This window comes from Anas acuta, chromosome 1, assembly GCF_963932015.1.
Source record: "Anas acuta chromosome 1, bAnaAcu1.1, whole genome shotgun sequence".
Classification (NCBI taxonomy): Eukaryota; Metazoa; Chordata; class Aves; order Anseriformes; family Anatidae; genus Anas; species Anas acuta.
This window is the reverse complement of record NC_088979.1, coordinates 163,812,373-163,832,543: the sequence shown is the minus strand read 5'-3', so window position 1 is coordinate 163,832,543 and position 20,171 is coordinate 163,812,373. Positions and strand designations below refer to the sequence as shown.

At 34.9% G+C, this 20,171-nt stretch overlaps 1 protein-coding gene across 6 annotated transcripts in view; it reads left to right on the top strand.

Annotated features, from left to right (window-relative positions):
• SYT1 (synaptotagmin 1) overlaps positions 1-20,171 on the top strand; it is a 357,603-nt gene that overhangs the window by 62,610 nt on the left and 274,822 nt on the right. For 4 of the 6 annotated variants that reach the window (XM_068669113.1, XM_068669116.1, XM_068669110.1 and 1 more), the window contains exon 2: positions 15,952-16,066. The exons of the other annotated variants lie outside the window; for them this stretch is intronic. The gene's annotated coding sequence lies outside the window, so the exon portion shown is untranslated. The remainder of the gene's footprint in view (positions 1-15,951; positions 16,067-20,171) is intronic. 6 annotated transcript variants of the gene reach the window in all.

Below are 20,171 nucleotides of genomic sequence, written 5' to 3'. Positions count from 1 at the left end.
TCCAGAAAAAAATCTTGTCTGATACAGTTTAGGATTGCATTGTCCATATAACAATAACAACTCATACTTAAATCCTAGGATTGATCCTTTTCTACCGCAGTTGTTTGCGACTGATGAGCTTCTGGCTTTTAGAATAAATGTTTCTATTAGTCCTTAGGGAGATGGCCGTGCTGTATGTGTCTTTCAGTTTCATTTCATTTAATAATATTCATGTCCTCAAGGTCATCAGGTCCTAATGCTCCTCAGTATTGATTACTTCCCAAGAAATGAATTATCATAAGATTTCACCAGTATAGTACTGATACTTTTGCCAAGGTCATTATGAAAATATTTAATGAGATTGCTCCCAAGACTGGTCATTGAGAAACTCTCATAATAGCTTCCTTCTAGCCTGAAACTTTTCAACGCTAATCACTTCCATTTTTCCTTTAGTTAGTTTCTTATTGACCTAATATTCCTGGTATTACTCCTAATTTCCTCTAGATTGAGTAATGATTTCCCATGTTGGTACTCTGTGAAAATGCTTTTCTGAACTTCAGATATGTGAGGTCTCTCACATTCCCAGTGTCTTAAAACAAACAAAAAAACCACACACACACAAAACAATCAAAAAACAACAACAAATAGAACCTTGAACAAAGCTACTGAATTATCTAGCATGATTCACCTTTTAATCCTCCCTTGACCTGCCTGTCTTTAAATGTATGTTTTCTGAAAGCTTCCTCTAAAAACACACATATTCTTGATGCTTATTGGCCATCAGTTGTTCACATCACTCTTCTCTCATACTTCACTACTCTACGTTATTCTACTTACTAATATATATAGGACATATATATATAGGACTAATATATATAGGACTTACTAATATATAGGACAAGATAGGGATCTTTCTACCTGAAATGTCATATTCTTGTTCTTTCAGAATTTGAGCTGGAGTCTGTACTGTCACTGTCAGCTGGATTTGTTTGAGCTTTTCTTCTGAGTTGTATAATTAACATAACTGAGATTACCTAATCTGTTATCCATTTTATCTTCATCCCTTCATTCAGTATTTTCAGCATAATCAAGCTGCATTATCACCTCTGTGCCATACTCACTGTATATGATCCCTTTCTCATTTTTCGTGTTTGTATTTTATTCCTACAGGTGAAAATTCTTTTACTGTTTGTTTCTGCTCAAGTACAGAGTTTTTATCTTTTTATTAACAGCTACTTTAACCGTCATGGGAACAAGACTAGTGTATTTATTGTTATACCTTGTGCATATACATGTATGTATGTGTGTATATGAAGAACAAATATTTTTGAGACCTCTGGATTTTTTTTTTCTTATTTCCATACACAAAACCTTGAACTTTTTACTTACAATTGATATAGATAGGGTTAGGCAGATATTCAAAGGAGCAATGTGATTTTTTAATTCAAGTTTTAATCTAGCCTAACCTATGCAAATAAAATAAAATAATACTTTTACAATTTCATATTATGATATTTCTTAAAAGAAGTCATTGGCTTCTACTTTGTTGCTTAAGTCGAGTTAGTGCTCAAATTTAATGGGTTTAAGGAAGACTGAAAGGAGGAAATGGAAAAGGCCAGTCAAATTGTAGTTGGGAGAATGTTCCCCAAAGAAAAGTTGAATGCATGAAATCAATAAGGATGAACTGAAGCACTCCAGAATCACAATTTTTGAGTTCAGCACAGATACTGTAAGAGAAGAGAGAAAAAGAAGAAAAAAAAGTGATGAGCAAAGCTATTGCCAGGTAGGTATAGACAGTAAAGAAGAGAGAGCTAGACAGATCATGTGTTTTAGGTATTTCGTCGGGGTAGGAACAAGATGTCTGCTATGAGAAGATTGATGAATGGTATTTCCCACTTAAAAGAATGTGAGAAGGCAAGGTGAAAAAAATAAGAGAAAAAAGATTTTGAACCTGGAGGAGAAAGTTATATGCACACTGGAGACAGCCATAGGTTCAGTGATACACCATAATACAAGACTAATAGAAGACTATTAAGACAATGTACTAATAACATTGTAATAATTTGTTCAGCTGAGAGGAAAAAGTGGCAATGTATGATTCTAGCCCTATTTGAGTTAAGTGAAAAAGGTTAAAAGGAAAAAAAAAAGAGTGAGAGGTCAAAGCTTTATTTGCATTTAGTTGCTTTGTTTGTTTACCCACCAAAACATTAGGGAAACTTCTGCTAACTTTCATAACCTCCTTTGTCTGTATGATATGATTATTAATGGGGTTATTTTTTGCCTTTTGGAAGGAGTATAGTATTTTTCAAGCTTATGAATAATTCAGGTACTCCACAATGTGTTGCATTACTTGCCAAATGCTGGGTCACTAATGTAATTCAGCTTGCTGTTAAAAAATAAATAAATAAATAAATAAGTTTAATTGCTGAAAGAATTCAGTACTAAGAAAAATTCCTACTGCTTTTACATGGATTTTGATAATGGATGCTAGACATAATGATGATTATGGATAATAGACATACAGTGTTAGAACTCTTCAGTATATTAATTTAGGAATACTGAGCAAAGCCCAGAAGTATGTATCTCAGGAGATTGCAGGGTTTATTTTGAGGTTTCTTTTTCTATTTCTTTTCTTTTTTTTTCCTTTGTTTTAGTTTGTTTTTGAGATATAGATGACTTCTAATTTCTAATTTTTTTTGCTTATATGTAAAACAACATTGTCTTGATTTGTTTGCAACTGGATGCTTAAAATAACGGTATTGATGATACCAATAATAATATATCTACCCCTGGGTAGTAACATAGATTAATTACATCTGCATGGCCAAGAAAGGGATCATGAAGATATCATGGGACGCTTGGGTTGCTGTGGGTTTGCGCACATGAGTTTGTTGTGTGTGTGTGCATGCATTTGTCTAAGTTCTGTTGAATAACATCTACAGTGTGAGGGAAGGATGTGGGTGTATGTTTTAGAACAGAGATAGCCAAACTTTCAGAAAGGTACAGTGGCTTTTCTGGTGTAGCTTAGAACAGTCTTTAACTTGCTCAGAACTCCATGTAGTCCACAATTCCGCAGTGTGCCTTGTTTTGAAGTACTGGCTCCTTCCTTCAAGCAAAAATGAAGGAGCCATGATGGGCATATTGCTACTAGGCCATTACCTAGGTGAGGCATTTCCGTCTTACTGAGCGATAGAAAGTAATTTGGTATGTTTTAATGAAACTAGGAGTATAATCTTAGAAATAGTGCTAAGCATCTTATATTTTGAGAAGTAAGTGAATAAAAACTTCAAAACAGAAAAATACTCCTGTGCTTGTTGGAGTGCCCGGGGAAGCTCCCTTTGAACTTCATGACTATGGGACTGCTCTAATACCTAGTCAGGAAATGTAGTTCCATCATGTGAGGTGTTAACTGTATGTAATGACAAGACAACACTGACATAGAAGTCCAGTTTAAGACGAAACAGTAGCTGGATATAACAGCTGAAGAAAGTAGAAGTCCTGGAAAGCTGATCTTAAAGAATGCATAACTTTTTTGATCATAGTTTTGATCATAGTTTGAAAAAGTTTTGATTGTAGCCTGAGTTAAACAGTTCATTTCTGCAGCCTTTGTACCTAATAGCCAGATTAGCAGTACTACTGACTGCTTTAACAATTACTATACTCATAGGCACTGTGGTTTGAGGCTCTAAAATTAGAATCAGCACTGCTTTGCTTTCTGAAATTTGGCCTCTGCATCATTGGAAAGATTCAGAAAATGTGGGTCCATTCCTCGTAAATTTTAGTTTCAGCAGCATCTGTTACTTACTCAAAATTTTGTTTGGAGCAAAAAATATCTAATGAAGGCTTAAATCACTTTCAAATATGGTGTCACAGCCTCTGTTATTAGTGAGCTTTTAATACCATTTTTATTAGTAGGCTGTATTCTCAGTAGGAGTGATTTGTTACTCTCCTGATTTTTGGTATTTAAAGAAACCTTATAAAGGTTATTTAAGATTTGTGGGGGGAAGAATCTTTGCAAAACATCTACGTTCCCAAAGGAATGAGTATAACAGGTGATAAACCCTTTTGTGTTAATAGGAAGGCTTATACCTATATGGGGCTATATGGGACTCTTACACAAATCTACTCTGTCATTAATCATTGGAGATACTAGATTTAGATGAAAGGGATGAAGATGCTCAGCTGGGTAGATTTTCAGCTGTATCAGTCGTTAAATCAGTCCTAAGGAATTTTATAGATATTAAAGGACTATGTTAAAAATACCCTTATCTTAATGGCGCATCAGTTTAATGAGTAATGTTGAGTATAGTTGTAAAGAAACAGGATCTAATGAAATAAATTCTTTTTGCACAACGTTAGCAATGTATTTGGAAGCAAACATAAATAGCATTTATGGCAAAATCTGTTGGTAATAAACAATTGCAGTAGCTTGTTTTATTACATTCTTTCATTGAAAGAAAACACAGTTTGGCATTCAGTTTTCCTACTTGAAACTAAAATGTTAATTGATTTTTCTTACATGGTCATTTTGTTCTTTCTTTTTTTTTTTTCCCACACATCTATATTTTTCACCTTTTAAATTAAGAGCTATTTTTGCAGAAATAATCAAGTCATTTTTAATTATCTCCAGCAGTTTGTTAGTGGGACGAAAGCTTACTTTTGTTTCAGTCGCAGCTCTACTTTATAGAAGCTTACTGTATTGCATGCTACAAAATGCTTTTGTGGCAGCATAATGCCCTCTTTTCCAGTATTGCTCATTGTATATCCATGTACTCTTTCACTTAAAGGATGGTGGAAGATCCTACCCTGGGATGTTAAATTCTCATAATGTTAGTATCATTCTGTATATGTGTTTCAAAGAATACATAGACTGATGTAGACATCATTGTGGATATAAGTATATCCAGGACAGCAGGTGGATCTTAAGTGATTCTTACTTTCATGAGCTGAATGGCATATACTAGAATAGCCATTAACAGAAGGGATCAATATTTTCAAAGTGATACACTTAAAAATAATATCTACACAAACATGACTTTGTGACTCATTGCTAGGCTTTTTTGTTTGTTTGTTTTTATACTTCCTCAATAGTTATTGTGTTGAGATTCTCTCTTTATTTACTGGCATTCTGTAGGATCATACCAGTAATTCACCTGAAATGACTGTGTACAGTCTTAAAGGGTCATAATGCTAAGGTTCTGTTTGATTGCTAATGTAGGTCATAATTAATCAATAGTGATTGTGGAAAACATAAATCATTTATAAGATGCTTGTAACTGACATCTAAATTCTCCACAAGAGAAAACCTAAAATAGTAGCAGAACTTGGCCTTGCATCTCTTTGTTCTAGTTCAAATGTTCAAATGTCCCGTTTGACATGCTAGAATGGATGTCTTGAAATAGATTCAGAGGTAAGTTGTTTGGATGTGTCATTTGAACTGAATATAGTTCTGAATGTTCTTATAGTATATAACAGAAACAATGTGAAAACCACTAAATACATACAAGAAAAACTGAAATACTTTTATTTTTTTGCTAATCTTCCAAATTCCAAATCACAATCTACCCATAAATGTTATTTCGTGAAATACCATTCTGAGGCATTAATTAAGAAAAATCTGGGTATGTTTATTAAAGGACTCATGTTTTGCTTCCTTTCTAGGTATAATATCCAATCTTTTTTCTAAGCTTTTTCCAGCTGTCCTTTATGTGGTGTCTTTACACCATCATTCGGGTAATAATGTATAGCCTTCTTACTGAATTGGCTCTGCTTGATAGGAATTCTAGTAGATTTTCTGATAGAAATAGGAGTTATACTCATATATGGGAATTTCTGAAAGTAACCAGGTAATATGTACTGACTCCAGTATGTTACTAGCATGTTTAAACTCTTTGTTTTATTGCTATAATGTTTTTCTTTCATCTGCATATTTGCACAGTTCCCAATACGCTGAAACTCCAGTGTTTATTGAACCTCTGGATTCAGCTTGAAAAGGAATGAGTTTTAATTTTCTGGGGAAAATGTGAGAGAGTAGAAGCTGGGATCCCATAAAACCACATAAGATGAAGTAACAAATTCCCTTCTTTCTCTCCACCTTATCCCCAAAATCAACCCACCAGCAATTAGAGGAATGGTTAAAGAAATAATTAATTTAGTTCCTTAATTCCATAAAGGAATGTGTAAGACCAGGTGGTTAGCAGGCTTATTAGCATCATTTTTTGTCAGCAATGAATGACATAAATCTACAGACCCGTGACTACAAAAAACAACAACAACAACAACAACAACAAAAACTTCCTTATGATTCAATTGCAATTCTTAACTAAGGGTGACCCAGAAAGTGAAATCATGTGACAATGAGGAAAAAACTTAGTATATCGTAAACATTGCATAATAATATTTCATGCAGATAGAGCTAAAGCTACACATATACCAGAAGGAATAATCTTGAAGTCACAGAACCTGGAAATTGAGCCAATTCTGTAGCCTAAGATGTTTTTGCTGAAAGTTAGAACTACTAGATTTCTCATACCCTGGTTTTAAGGTTTGCTATATCACTATGAATGTTACATCTTGACAGTCACCCTTTGGGAAAAGAGATCTCTGATTAACATTATTAAGGATATTGGTAAGAAATATTTGGAGGGGAGCAAATCTGAAGGGAAACGCATAGTAGGTTTTCTAATTACCATGAAGTTCATGGCAAAAAGGCACTTACTCATTTAGACACTTCAGTAAACTCCAATAGGTGTTTATGTGAATCTTCAGGCATCTGAATACTTCAGCCCCTTGTCTAAACAAAGGACTGCATGCACCGACAGTATTTACAGTGGTGGAAGTCAGGTCTGATTTGTCTGAAATCAATGGTTTGTGTTCATTTATTCCTCAGTCTGAAGATATTCTAGCTGTAATCTGTTTGGTTGCCAGCTGACCAAAGAAAAAACCTCAACTGAAAAATTACATTTCAAGAGGACTAATAAATGTATTTTGAAGATGGGGAGACAAAAAGGAAAATTACTTCCATATGACACAAAGCTATTAGAGGTTTGATAAATCTGGCTTAGTTTCATCTTTAACAATGGCTGATATTAAATCCTTGGCCAAAAAAATAGATAATTGGAATCTCACAATGCACAGCTCTTCAGTTTGGCATCAATCTCGTAATACAATAAAACTTATCATTTGTAAGCTTGTCTATTTTTTAGCAAAAGACTGAGAACAATTTGGTCTGTCTTGGTACATAAGACAATACAGTGCAGGTGGTTTAAACACAAAACAGTTAATGAAACAAAATTTTACTTAAACTACCTGATGATTCATCATCCAGTCTTTGAACACTGTCAGTTGTGCCTTTCTGAGCCATTAATTATAGAATATTTAAATAGCCTGGACAGCATGTGCAACTGCTGAGAATGCTATTGTACTGTGAATTATTTCTCCAATTTGTTTCAGTTCAATATAGATGGACAACAGTGTAGAGTCAACCTTCTGTTTCCCTGAATGCAATGCAATATAATATTTATACTGGAAATTAATTTTTGCCTCCAGTAATATTTTGACCATGTTACAATATTCCTGAACTAATGTTTGAAGTGGTATGAAAATCAGATTTATTTATTTTATCATCTTTCTACTTCTTTTATACATGTGTAATCACAACCTCGAGAAGTTGTGTTTATATCAATGAGGGCTACTATTCATCTCTTATCTGCACAACTCCCTTTCAGACATGTAATTGCTTGGAAGCACCAACAGAGGATATAACAGAACAGTTCCTTAATGGGCTGGGGTCTAGCTGGAGTTTTTAGAGAAATTGAAGAAATGTGTAGAGTAGGAAGGAGCCTAGATAAGTTAAATACACAGATAATGAGATAATCCCTGCCTATGGCAGGGGGCTTGGAGTTAGATGATTTTTAAGGTCCCTTCCAACCCAAGCCATTCTATGATTCTGTGATCAAGAACTGGGCAAGTTTTGGCAGGCTTCAAAATAAGAGGATGCAGTTGGATGAAGCAGAAAAGAAAAAAAAAAAAAAAAGGCTGGGGAGAGAGAAGGGAGGTGATACAGCTGCAGATATGAGGTGTTTACAGTGTTTCTAACATAAACCTGGAGCTGAGAGAGTTAACTATTTTTTCTTGTTGTATTGGCATTTGGAGAGTGGCATGTCAAGGAGTCGGAAATGAGACTGATGGCAGCAGAGGTGCCATCTGGTTTGAGGACTGTGACCTTGATAGCTACATCTAGACTGCATGGCAAGCACTTTCTGGGATCCTGCCTGCCTGTTCATCAGTGTGCCTGGAAACCAGGGTGGAAATGATGAGAGAAAGAAAGTAGTGAGAGATGGGTGTTTGCAGTCAGATCCCATCTGGATCACTGGGCAGGTTGTCCAGGACCATGTCCAGGCAGGTTTTGAAGGTCTCCAAGGAGGGAGACTCCACATCCTGTCTGGGCAGCCTATGCCAGTGCAGTGACTGATCACCTGCACAGTAAAGAGCTTCCTGATATTCAGGAGGAACCTCCTGTGTTTCAGTTTGTGCCCATAGCCTCTTATCCTGGCACTGGGCACCACTGAAATGAGCCTGGCACCAGCCTCCCTGCACCTTCCCTTCAGGTGTTTGTGTACATCGACAAGGTCCCCCTTGAGCCTCCTCTTTGGAGGGCTGGCAGAACAGTCTCAGCTCTCTCAGCCTCTCCTCATAGGACTTCCAATCCCCTAGCACTCCCACTCCACACAGCTTTTTGTTGAAACTTACCATAATTGACTGCTTTATGTGTGTACCTATCTCATCGCTTGATTGTAGAGTTTTAGTGTATTTTCTGACAATGAAGCTTCCTGGGTAGTGGATGAAAAAGAAGTGATGATGAAATTTTTGTTCATTCTAAATGTGAACAGCAATTTTCAAGGGAGCTAATTAAAATCTTTATCTGATCCCTAGCTGTGAGAGAGCTCTGCCTGGATGCACGTGATAAGTTCATGCCTTTTGAGATTTGTAATTTGATTGTATATTTTTTATGATTTCATGGCTACAGCATATTTTCTGTTCATAAGTCTTTGCCAGAGGAAATAGCAACCTTCCCTTTAAATGTTGCAGTTAGGAAACAACAGTTTTGCAAGTGTTTGTTTTTTTTTTCTTTGTGTGTGTGAGAGGAATGGCAAATCAACTCATGAACGTGGTTTGTAGGGAAAAAAGATAATTTCCAATCTAATTGGATAATAAACTATTGTTTTGAAGAGTATACAACCTGAAATGTCTGAAACAGTCTGTTTTGGCTATAGTAGAAAAGTCCATGGTTCCTTTAACTACATCTCAGATAAGTGAAAGAATATTATTGAATAAACTCTTTACATAAGTGAAGTGGGTAATAATTATATAGATTTTTTCACACAGTCCAATAAGATAGGGCCATATTTATAATATTTTCTGACTCTTCTCAGTTAAATAACAAGATCAAGACTCTTACTTTTGTCAGTGCATACTAAAAAGGTTTTTGCATATATTTATTGCTTACTGCTTTTGATAAAGAAGTAGAAAGGGACCAAAATTTCCTTCCTTAAATGTGTTTAACTTTAACAGATATACAAGAATTTAAGATCAAATTCTCTTGGTGAATATATTCCCAAAAGGAAAGTCAGAAATTTCCAACTGAGACCAGAGAGACTAGAAAACACATATGAGCTTGAATTGTGTCATTTGTGGATGGGCACATTTTCTTGAAGGGTGATGACTCAAAGTTGTTGGCCATGTATCTCTGAGGTCAGGTTTTTATATATATGTAACTATATGCTACAGTATGGATGGCTGTAACAAAGCAAAGAACAAATTTGTCTCCTTTGCATCTACCAAATCAGATGGTAACAAGTCTTTGTGTACACATGACTCTGTACTGCAGTCACTTCATGCACTGCACTTGCTTTTCTAGGTGAGATGGATTCTGTGATTACAACTGTCTGCCTCATAAGAGCATATGCTATGTTAGGATGTAAAATCTTCTTGCAGATTTTAATCCCGAGGTATTTACAGACTAATTGTTTGGAATGTCCAGATAACATGCCACTTGTGATATAGTGAAACCTTCATATGGGCTTTTTGAATTATGATTTTTTCTAGATGACAAAGAACTTGCACTCTAGGTACAGTTGTACTACTGCTAAAGGAATGATTATCATGAACATACTAAGTTTAAGACATACAATTTTGTTCGGTAGAAATGAACTTACATGCAATACTAAGGATGACTTTGTGATGCATCATGCAGTGGTTTTGCCTAATTCCTTGAATGTGATGTCATCTGTTTCCTTGCCCTTGCTTAGGCAAAAATATAGGGCAAATTCAGAGAATCTTTGTTAGAATGGAAGAATGGTCCCATCAGTTCAGACCAGGGATTCTTGTAGCCCTTGCCACAGAGTGCAGCTTCCTGTCTCCAACAAGCCATAGATTTCCTTAGAAAAGGGGAAGAGGACAAGAAAATATTACACGTTTCTTGAAAATTCTACCAGCCTCTGACTGCTTTCAGCTCAAGGGATTTCTGGTGCGGTTTGTCTAAATATCAGTGAATTGCTCTTCTTAGTGATCATTCAGTTTCACCTTGAAATTTTTAAATTTCTTGCATCCCTAATATGTTTCTGAGAGTTTCGTAGACCTGCCACAACTGAACAAAGAACCACCTTCTTTTGTTTGTTTGAACTTTGCTCCTACCAGCTTCTTGTATGGTTGCTAGTTTTTCTGTATATAAAACATTATACTGAACTCTAAAATGGTATAAAAGTACAGTTTGAGCACTCTGTTTTGGTACAAATTATTGCAGAGCATCACAAAAACAGCTTTACGGTTGTATTTATTTAAAAACATTTCTACAGTAGAGGAATATCATTTTTACAGTAGTAACAAGGTAGAAATTATCACTTGTTACTTTAACTCACAAAATTCTATTGAATCTGTATTGACATTGTACAATATTCCATACACAATTGGTGGAAATGCTTCTGCAGACCGCATTTGATCATAAATACTAGGTACTGAGATCATAAACCCCACATTTTTATTGACACTGAGATAGGTTTAACTCATGTTTAACAGAAGTTACGTTTGAAAGCTGCAGGGAAGGTGACATAAGCTGTATTTTACTGGTAGTTTGAACAGTGGCCAAGGTTTATAATGCAAGGTCAGAGGGGACCTGATACCAGTAATATGGGCTGGAATGATATATGTGTGTTGTAGTTCTCATTGAAGGTCATTTATCGTGTAATGAATACTTCATAACATTTCTTGAGTTGAAGCTTAAATATTGTCTTGCAGTGTAATTAAGAATTAGTTAGAGTAGAATAAAGATATCATCTAAATCTCTACATATGTCAACTGAAGAATTTAGGTCAAGGCAGATTGTAAGACTACTGGCTACAGAGGCCAGGTTTTTCGATACTCCTTTGCTTGTTGCAGAGAAGAGATAACTGTAACATGCTTCAGACTGAAAGAAATGTGTGTTTGTTTGTTTGCTTGTTTTAGTACAGGAGATAGTAATGCAGTCAGAAGTAACGGAAAAATAATAAAGAAGATCATTACTGTCTTCCAGAACTAAATTTTTTTATTTTTTTTATTTTTTTATGCTGAATAGTAATACACCATGAAATTATTCAGTATCTTTCTACAATTATAAAACTTATGAACTTTAAAAAAGGGAAGCTGGTGCAAACAGTACAGAGATATATTTTAAAAATTAACTGAAGGAATTAAAGAATGTCAATCTTAGACCACTGCCATTTGTGTTGGTAATAAAAATATTCTACACCACCAAATTGCACTTCAAGCACCAGCTAATAGGAGTGTGTAATAGTCAAAAGGTGTGATAGGTGGGCTACAGCTGTATTAATATCACCAACAGTGGAACAGACTATTATACTTACCAACAGGTGCAGATAAAATAAATTGTGTTCTTCTGACCATTGGTTAAAATTGCTTTGTTGACAATATGTCTTTATATTGCTGATCACAGGTAGTGTCTTTTTTTTTTTTTTTCTAAAGCATTAAATAAAATTTTCTAGTGAAAAAAAAAATCTGAGCTGTCAGAAAACAAACATCGGAAAGCATTATATTCCAATCATTTGTGATTGAGAAGGCAGAAAGAAGACATTGCAAAATTGCTCAAACAGACACTTTCACTTTCCGAATCAGCTTGTTATTTATAACGTAGCTGCTGGCACTTTCAGAAATTTGCAGATGTAAACAGCCAGTGCCATTATGGGTTGCATGCAGAGAAGAATTATACCCTTCAGCTAAAGAGTACCTCTTGAGGAGAAGCTACCTGGTGACCCTCATTTTAACTCAAATTGTAGAAATGAATAGTTAATCTTTTCTGTGTTTATTTTGTTGTTGTTTTTTGGTGTAGGTTGTTTCTTTGTTTTGTTTCATTTTTCTCAGAAAGGAAAGAGAGCAAACTAATTTTATCTTCATGCTCCTGTATTTCTGATAGCATCCTTCATAAGTTAGTCATTGACTTTTCTTGTTACAAAAAGCCTTTTCCCATCATCTTTTGATATTGGCACTTTTTTTTTTCTTTTTTTTTTTTTTCCCCAAATGTTCTTACTACTGAGGAGGTCTATGAGAACCAGAGTTTTGGTGAAGAAAGACTGGAAGACTTGCTCATTTAAAATACATTACTAACTTAGGTATCTTCTCATACCTTTAAAAAAGCAAGATACAAGATACAAAATACAAAAGGAAACTTTTTTTTCCCTTCATTTTGTTTGCGTTTGGCATCGCTGTGGAAGACGCATAAAGGTTTTCCGCAGTGATATTAGTATTCTGGCAAGCTTTCATTTTTGATACATTGACTATCAAAATGCTGACAGATGCAATATTATACAGGAATGCAAAGATTATGTTTGTGTTTCTGTATGTATGCTGAAAAAAAAATAAAAAAAATATCAGATCTCTCCTAGTTACACTGTTCCAGAATGCTCAAGCCATCTGCTTGGTTTTCCTGCTGCATTTTGTCTCATTAGTCATGTTCACATGTATTTCAGGCTGCTTAATTTCATTACACAAAGTATTATGCACTGTTCATCCAATAAGTGAGAGAGGTTCATTCTGCTACCCAAGGGACTTGTAAAAAGAAGTTTTAAACCTCTAAGAAAACCTGAAAATTCATGTTGAAACATGGATCACGTTTCACTGTTACCTCTATTAACATACTAAAACTTACTTTATTGATTAAGTTATCCATCTTTCTCTGACTCCCAGAGGCTAACTGCTGTCTCCCTAGAAATATTTACTTCTCACTAGAATTTTTTTAACACAATTAAGATCTCTACACAAAACTGTCATGTTTAAAAGTTTCCTTTTAGGTGGGGTTAGTATTGCTGCCTCATAGCAAGGTTGCCAGTTTTGAAGAGTATGTGGCTGTGGCCATCCCCGTGAACAGCTAGCATTAGCAAAATTAAAAGCCCTTAAAAAGGTTTGGGATTCACACAGGCAAGAGAGATCCGTTAACGCTGAAGATGCAAAACCTCGAGGAGCAGTCACTATTGGGTGTGCTCAAGCTTCTCTCAGCATCTGATAAATACGCAGCATCGCCAGAGTGACTGAGCATTCTCGCATTGCAAGACTAATGGCACTGATAAACCTTCGATGGCTTTTGGTAACTCCTCTGCTCAATGGGAAGGAGCCAGCCCCCACAGTAGGAGCTGGGCTTGCATGTACCTCCATGTACCCAGATGGGACCACAGTAAGAGTAACACTAATGGACAAAAACTGTCAGCGCTGGGCTGGGAGGGGGGGTGGCCAAGGCTTAAGGGGCAAAAGCCCTAGACTACTGGTGATTTGTCAACCTGGAGAATGGGAAGAAACATAAAAATTGGGCATGGAGTAGGAAACTGGGATTAACCAGGCAAAAAGAGAGTTGGCAGGGATCTCTAGGGAAAACATTTTTAATAAGGAATTGAATACCCGGACAGCAAGCTAAGAGTGCCAACATACTTCCATTAGCAACAGCCAGTAATCGTAGCTGGAGAGAGCTGGGACTGGGTGAGAAATGAGCCAGGAAGGCAGCAAAAGAGACTACACTGAGAGCTGTGCTCCAGTATATAGCAACATGCAGTATATGCTGAATTTGCTCAAGAAATAAAATGAGAAAAACAAACAAACAAACAAAAAAGGATCCATTATTAGATGTAAAAAAGAGTGGATTTTTTTTATCTTCCAAAAAATTCACAATGAAAATCAATTTTATCTTAAGAATCTACTAATATACAAATTGTAGAGCACTCATGGAGCAGAATGGGGGGACCCTTTAAATTCCTTAATCAAGCAACATAGGTGCTGAGTAAGCATAGATCTGCCCCAAAATATGGTACTCAGAGATTGTCATAAAAGCCTCAGAAAGAGGCTGAATTAAACTTTGAGTGCATGACATTGCAATAGTGTTCTTTTATTAATGTTGTGGTTTGCATCTGATGAGTTTAATTTTACTTTGTTGTTTTGATAAATAAGTATATTCTATCCAGACAGCCACAAGGTACAAAATAATTGTCGACTCTGAGAGCTGGAACATTTTTTAACCACCTTTCCCTGATATTTATTTCCTTAAAGCCATAGATCTTGGAGTCATTTGGAGGATATCACCTTTTTTTTTTTTTCTCTTTAATTTCTGATGGAAAAGACACATTGCGTGGTGGTGTAAATTCTTGTTGCCCCGTGACTTTGGTGACAATGATTTAATGCTCTTTGTTAATATAGGCTTTACTCTCTAAAAATAATAGAAGGGTAATTATACATTTATAGAAATTTTCATTGTTTTTACTCCTGTGGTTAATAATATTGATGTCTTAGTACATAAGTCATGAAAAATAAGTTTCAAATCTATTCAAAATACTTTCAATGAACTTTTGAATTATGCAATTAAGCATTTGCAATAGAAATTGCAATGTACAATAAAAACTGCAATGTGCAAATATTGCAATATGCAATAAAAATTGCAATGTGCAATAAAGTATCTTTATTTCTAAGTAGTCTTACTGTCTTAACTACTGCCAAGACCTCCAAAATGAAATAATGATTGTATTTCACAGTAAGGAAAATGACAGCAATACATGTATGAGATGGGCCCTGAGAACAGCTTATATGGTGTATGATGAAGGTATTGATCAAGGATTCAAGACATTTATGGCTGAAAAGATTCCTTAAGCTAGATTCCTTGTCTGACATTCAGCATATTGGTTAATTTTGTGTACCTCAGCTTCCATTTGTAGGATAAATATGTTGATACAGCTTTTCTCCTATCCTTTGCATGTGTATAGGGGATTTGATTTACAAAAATCTTAAAGATCTCTAACAGTCTTGTTCAAACAACTTCCAGTACAGTAAGCATTCAGACTTCACTGGAGCGTGTAGACAGAGCTGTGGGGAAAAAGCTAGGTGAATTCTCTTAATTAACCTTAATCAGAGACTCTATAGAAGAAAAATAATACGGGGGCATAAGCTGAATTGTTCTACAAAATTATTTGAGTCTAAAGACTGAATTTTCTTCTGTCACTTTTGCCCTTTAATGCAAACTGTTTTGAATTGTGTATAGAAGGAAAAAATATAGAAGTACAAATCTAGGTCTCTTTAGTATCAAATGAGTTCACTGAGAATGCTAACTTAAGGAACCTTGTGGGTCACTACAATTGACTATACTTGTCTCACTGATTAAAACTACAGATACATATCTATAATATTGTAGCACACTAAGAAAACAGACCAAATGAGCCCATGATGAAGGAAACATGTATGTCTTTTTTTTTCTTTTTTTCCTGTGTATCTTAACAATCTGGTTAACTCTCATGGTAATCAACTTCTGACAATCAGCAGCTGAAAGGCATTGAAGAAACCAAGTATAATTAAAAGACTTTTTAAGCAGCAGTTGTTTGTAAGCAAAGATGGAAAATACAGCTGCAGAGGTACAGGCAAGTGTTTACATGGAATGTTTTTCTCTTAAAGGGAGAAAAGAAAAGGGATTTTTTCTGAGCTGTGAAGAAATTAGAAACTGACTGATAGAGCCTTCATTCAAGATTTTCCTGTGAAAAGAAAACCGTGTTGACGCCAATGATATAAGGTATTTTCAACAAATGGATTCTTTTACCTTCTGTACCTGCTTAAATGCTTTAAGGCATGGCACTTTCCTAGAAATAAAATGGAGGTAGTAAATGATTTTAAGTAATGGCTTTTTCAGATGTAAAGTCTATTAGATCAGTGAATGTGTAGTTCTGCAGAAATACATGATATTTGAAATTGCCATGAAAGACAGTCTATGTGCATTTGTTGACTGTTCATATAGCACTTCTATTTTTTGTCTGCTCTCACCATCGACTTGCATTTTATCAAATCCCAAGCTGTCATGGTTCATTATCCATAGATGATCTTGAGCAGCCTTACATCGTAAAAAAATATGCTGTGACATCTGCCATTGTGCACCAGTATATAGATAATTTCTGAGTAAGGTTTGTCTTTGATTTATCCATTCATTAGTGTGCATTCTTATATTTTCACATGTGATTTTCTTAAGCAACAGAAGCTGCATATACATTACTGTGGTCTTTCAGGTTGTAGATGTTTCAGCTGTGCGTATTTAGCTAATGAGTTCCATCTGAGTTAATGTTTGTACAACTCAATCTCCACTACTAGTCACATAGCTGTTGTAGTCCAAGTCATTACATAAGCTCCTGTATCAGTGATGTAGACAGGACAGTGAAATTGTAATAATAGTAATTGTAATAAAAGAGAGCAATAATGCCCAGAAACATATATATATATATATAGAGAGAGAGAGACTCCATTAGTGTATATATATACACTAATATACATATACATTAGTGTATATATCTATATATAGTGATATATATACATTAATATGTAATATTAATAATATGTAATAAATATATGTATAAAATATGTAATAAATGTAATAAATAATAATGTAATATATCTGTTACATTAGGGTATATATATACACACTAATGAAGTCTTTATTTCCTGTAAGCTAATTTCATTGATAGGAGGCTATTATTCTTTTTTGAAAGGCAGTAAGTGAAAATGCACAGACCTCACAGATATTAGTAAGCAAAAGTCCTCTCCATCCCTCTAATTTACATGTCTGTTTAACTACTGTGATAGGAAATGGAACATTTTATTTTATTTTATTTTATTTTGTTTTATTTAAGGATGCTCCAAGGTGATTAAGGGCTATTGTTTTGGTAATAAAACGTTTGGAAATTATTATATTGCCACTGCTACTGCTTCATCTAAAAATGCGTCAACAATCAAACACTGAAAATTTATTACTATGCTATTTAGCTTTGTACTTCTTGAATTGATAACAACAGCTTCTTTGGTTAATTTCTAATAGTTAGGAAATTGCTTGGATACTTTTCTGAATATGTTACACCTAAACAGCATTGCTTGCTCTAGCCTAGATAGCCTGTCTTCACCCAATTGCTTTGATGTTTCCTCCAGGGATGAGGAGAGTAAGAGAAACAATCTTGTTCTGTTAAGATTCCTTATAATTGCCAGGCTTGATGCAATTTCAGTGAAACATTGCACTAAAACCATCCTCTTAATAGATGAAAACAGTTGCTGTATAGTCTGAAGATATTTGTGGGGCTTCCATTTGCATGTCACAGTTCCCATACCAATTAATTGTTTACACTACCCCTATACAAGGGCTTCAATACTTCATTTAGGTTAGAGCTTTTTGTACTTTTTCTGTTTGTTTGTGCAGATGTTTTACAGAGAGCATGTGGAAGTGGAGAACATTCACAGGTCAAATGAAAAGCAACAACATATCAAGACAATGAAATGTCAGGGCACCTTTCAATGAAAGTTCACAAAACAAGTGAAAAGCCATAAGAAAATGCAAAGCAATATGTCCTCAAAGTAAATTGTCCCCAAGGAAAATAACTCACTTGGAAAGAATACTACTATTCTTTTGTGTTGTAAAGCAGATTATTGTGAAACTAACTCATGATGTATGACTTCAGTGGTGGCTGTCACTTTGTCCAAAGCTTACCTTTTATTTTTGATAATAAAACACAGTACAGCACTGTGCTGAATGTGGAAAAAGAGGGGAGAGAAATAGAGAGATTGGAGAAAAAAAAAGATTTTATTTTCTAATTCCCCAGCATCTGTTCCTGTTCCACCAAAACTTGCAAATGAATTTTGATTGGGGTAGTAGTGTGTTCATCACAGTGATAAAATTATTTTTCATCTCAGTTCACTATCCTGCATGTCTAAATTACAAACAGTTTCTTCTGAGAATATGAGATACTGTCTATGAATGTGTCTGGGAGTAAATCACCAATGTTTAAATCTGTTATTATAGATAACTCAAATTAATTTAAATCAATGCAAATGTTTGGTGATCTGAATTTCCATTTGAACAATAACTTCAAGGACTTGCATGCACATTGGACTGTCTTGTGCCCTGAGGTAGATTGCTACTAAAGAGATTATCCACATAGACTCAAGAGCTAAAATAGGGTTCTTAGGGATGTGAAATAGAATAAAGTTGACTATAAGGTAAATACAAAATGAAGAAGCAAATCAAAGCAAAAAATCAATAAGAATGACTCCAAGAACTTTTCAAAAAATCTACAGCAAGCACTTTAAAAAAATGCAATAAAACCTGAGGATCTGTTACACAAATTGGAACTAGAAATGCTTCTTAATCTGTCATCCAATTCCTAGAACTTCTTTGGTAACGTATTATATATAGACAATACAACAATATTGAGGAAACTACAAAGTGGGTTAAAGGGGATGCTTTAATAAGCAGAGTCATGGGGAAACACCTTCTGAGACTTGCTGAGTATTGGAAAGTGTTTACTGAAACAAGAAATAATTGCAGATAGTTATACATTACAGGGGATCTTCCTATTTAAAAATCCATTAAAATATTAACAATATTCCTTCAGGTGTTTTAGAGGTAGTGTCTCTTCTTTCCTTTTATACGTATTTCTGGTCAGTTGATTTTGGTGTTATTTTGTTGCTTTTTTTTTGTTTTTTTTTTTTTTGACTATAGTAACCAAAATGAAAGCTGTTCTCCTATTAGAGGAGCTATTACTTCCATTGTAGTTGGTTTGGCTATTCAAGAAACGTAGTGTGGGTCACCACTAAGAGAATCCCTGTAGGAAGGCTGTAAATGATGGAGGCCCCAGTCCAACTACTTTCAGTACTCTGACCCCATTTACTGCAGAAAAAAACATTCCAGTTTATAGCAAAGCTCTCACAAATTTTTCTTCTTTTCTTGCCTTAGCAGTATTTTGCTTCTAGACCATTCAGGAAAACAAGAACAAATCCTGGAATGCCCATTTCACTCTCCTGCTAGTAAAACACCACTAACTATGATGGAACATGCAGAACTACAAATGAAATTTCATTTCAATCAGTGAATTTGACTGGAGGAGAGAACTGATAATTAATTTTAGGGTTTATACATAGTATACCACACTAAAAAGAAAGTATCTTATAAATTAATATTAAACTCTTCACAAGGTTCCCTGTGTTCCCTGATGTTCCCTGTGTATTCTCCAAGTTGGTGGAGGGGGGAAAAAAAACAGTTTCCAACTTATGCCTTATATATATATATTTGTATTACCTTTCTAGATTTCCTGGTAACAAAGTACTATCTACTAGAAAGATGTTCACATATTATCATGGGAGTATTCAAGAAACAAGCACTAGAGCATTGTTCCAGTGAACACCAAAATTATAGGTTACACAAAGTTGCCACAGTTTGCAGACCTGTCTCAGAGAAAAGGCTGTCACACAATAAATATTATTACAATTCCTTTTTTTTTTTTCCTGTATTTTTAACTTTTGCTTGTTTGTTTATTTTTCTAATGTAATACTTAATTTCTTTTCTGGGAGCCAACATTCCACTGATAAATTAAAGTCCCTAGGCTGTAGATGGATACATCTTGTGTTCTGTAATCATTTCCATCTTAAAGGTAAACCTTTTAAGCAACGATGAAAATTGATTTTTATATAGGTCTGTGGTGCATGAATCTATTGAAAATACAGAGAACAGTAATGAAAAATTTACTTCAGTTAATCTATTGAAATTTATTTAACTGTGTATAACCTCCTTAGTTGAAAGTAGCTTACTACCTTATACTGGCAACATAGGTTGCAATGAGATATCTGGGGTTTGGCAATTGAGGATA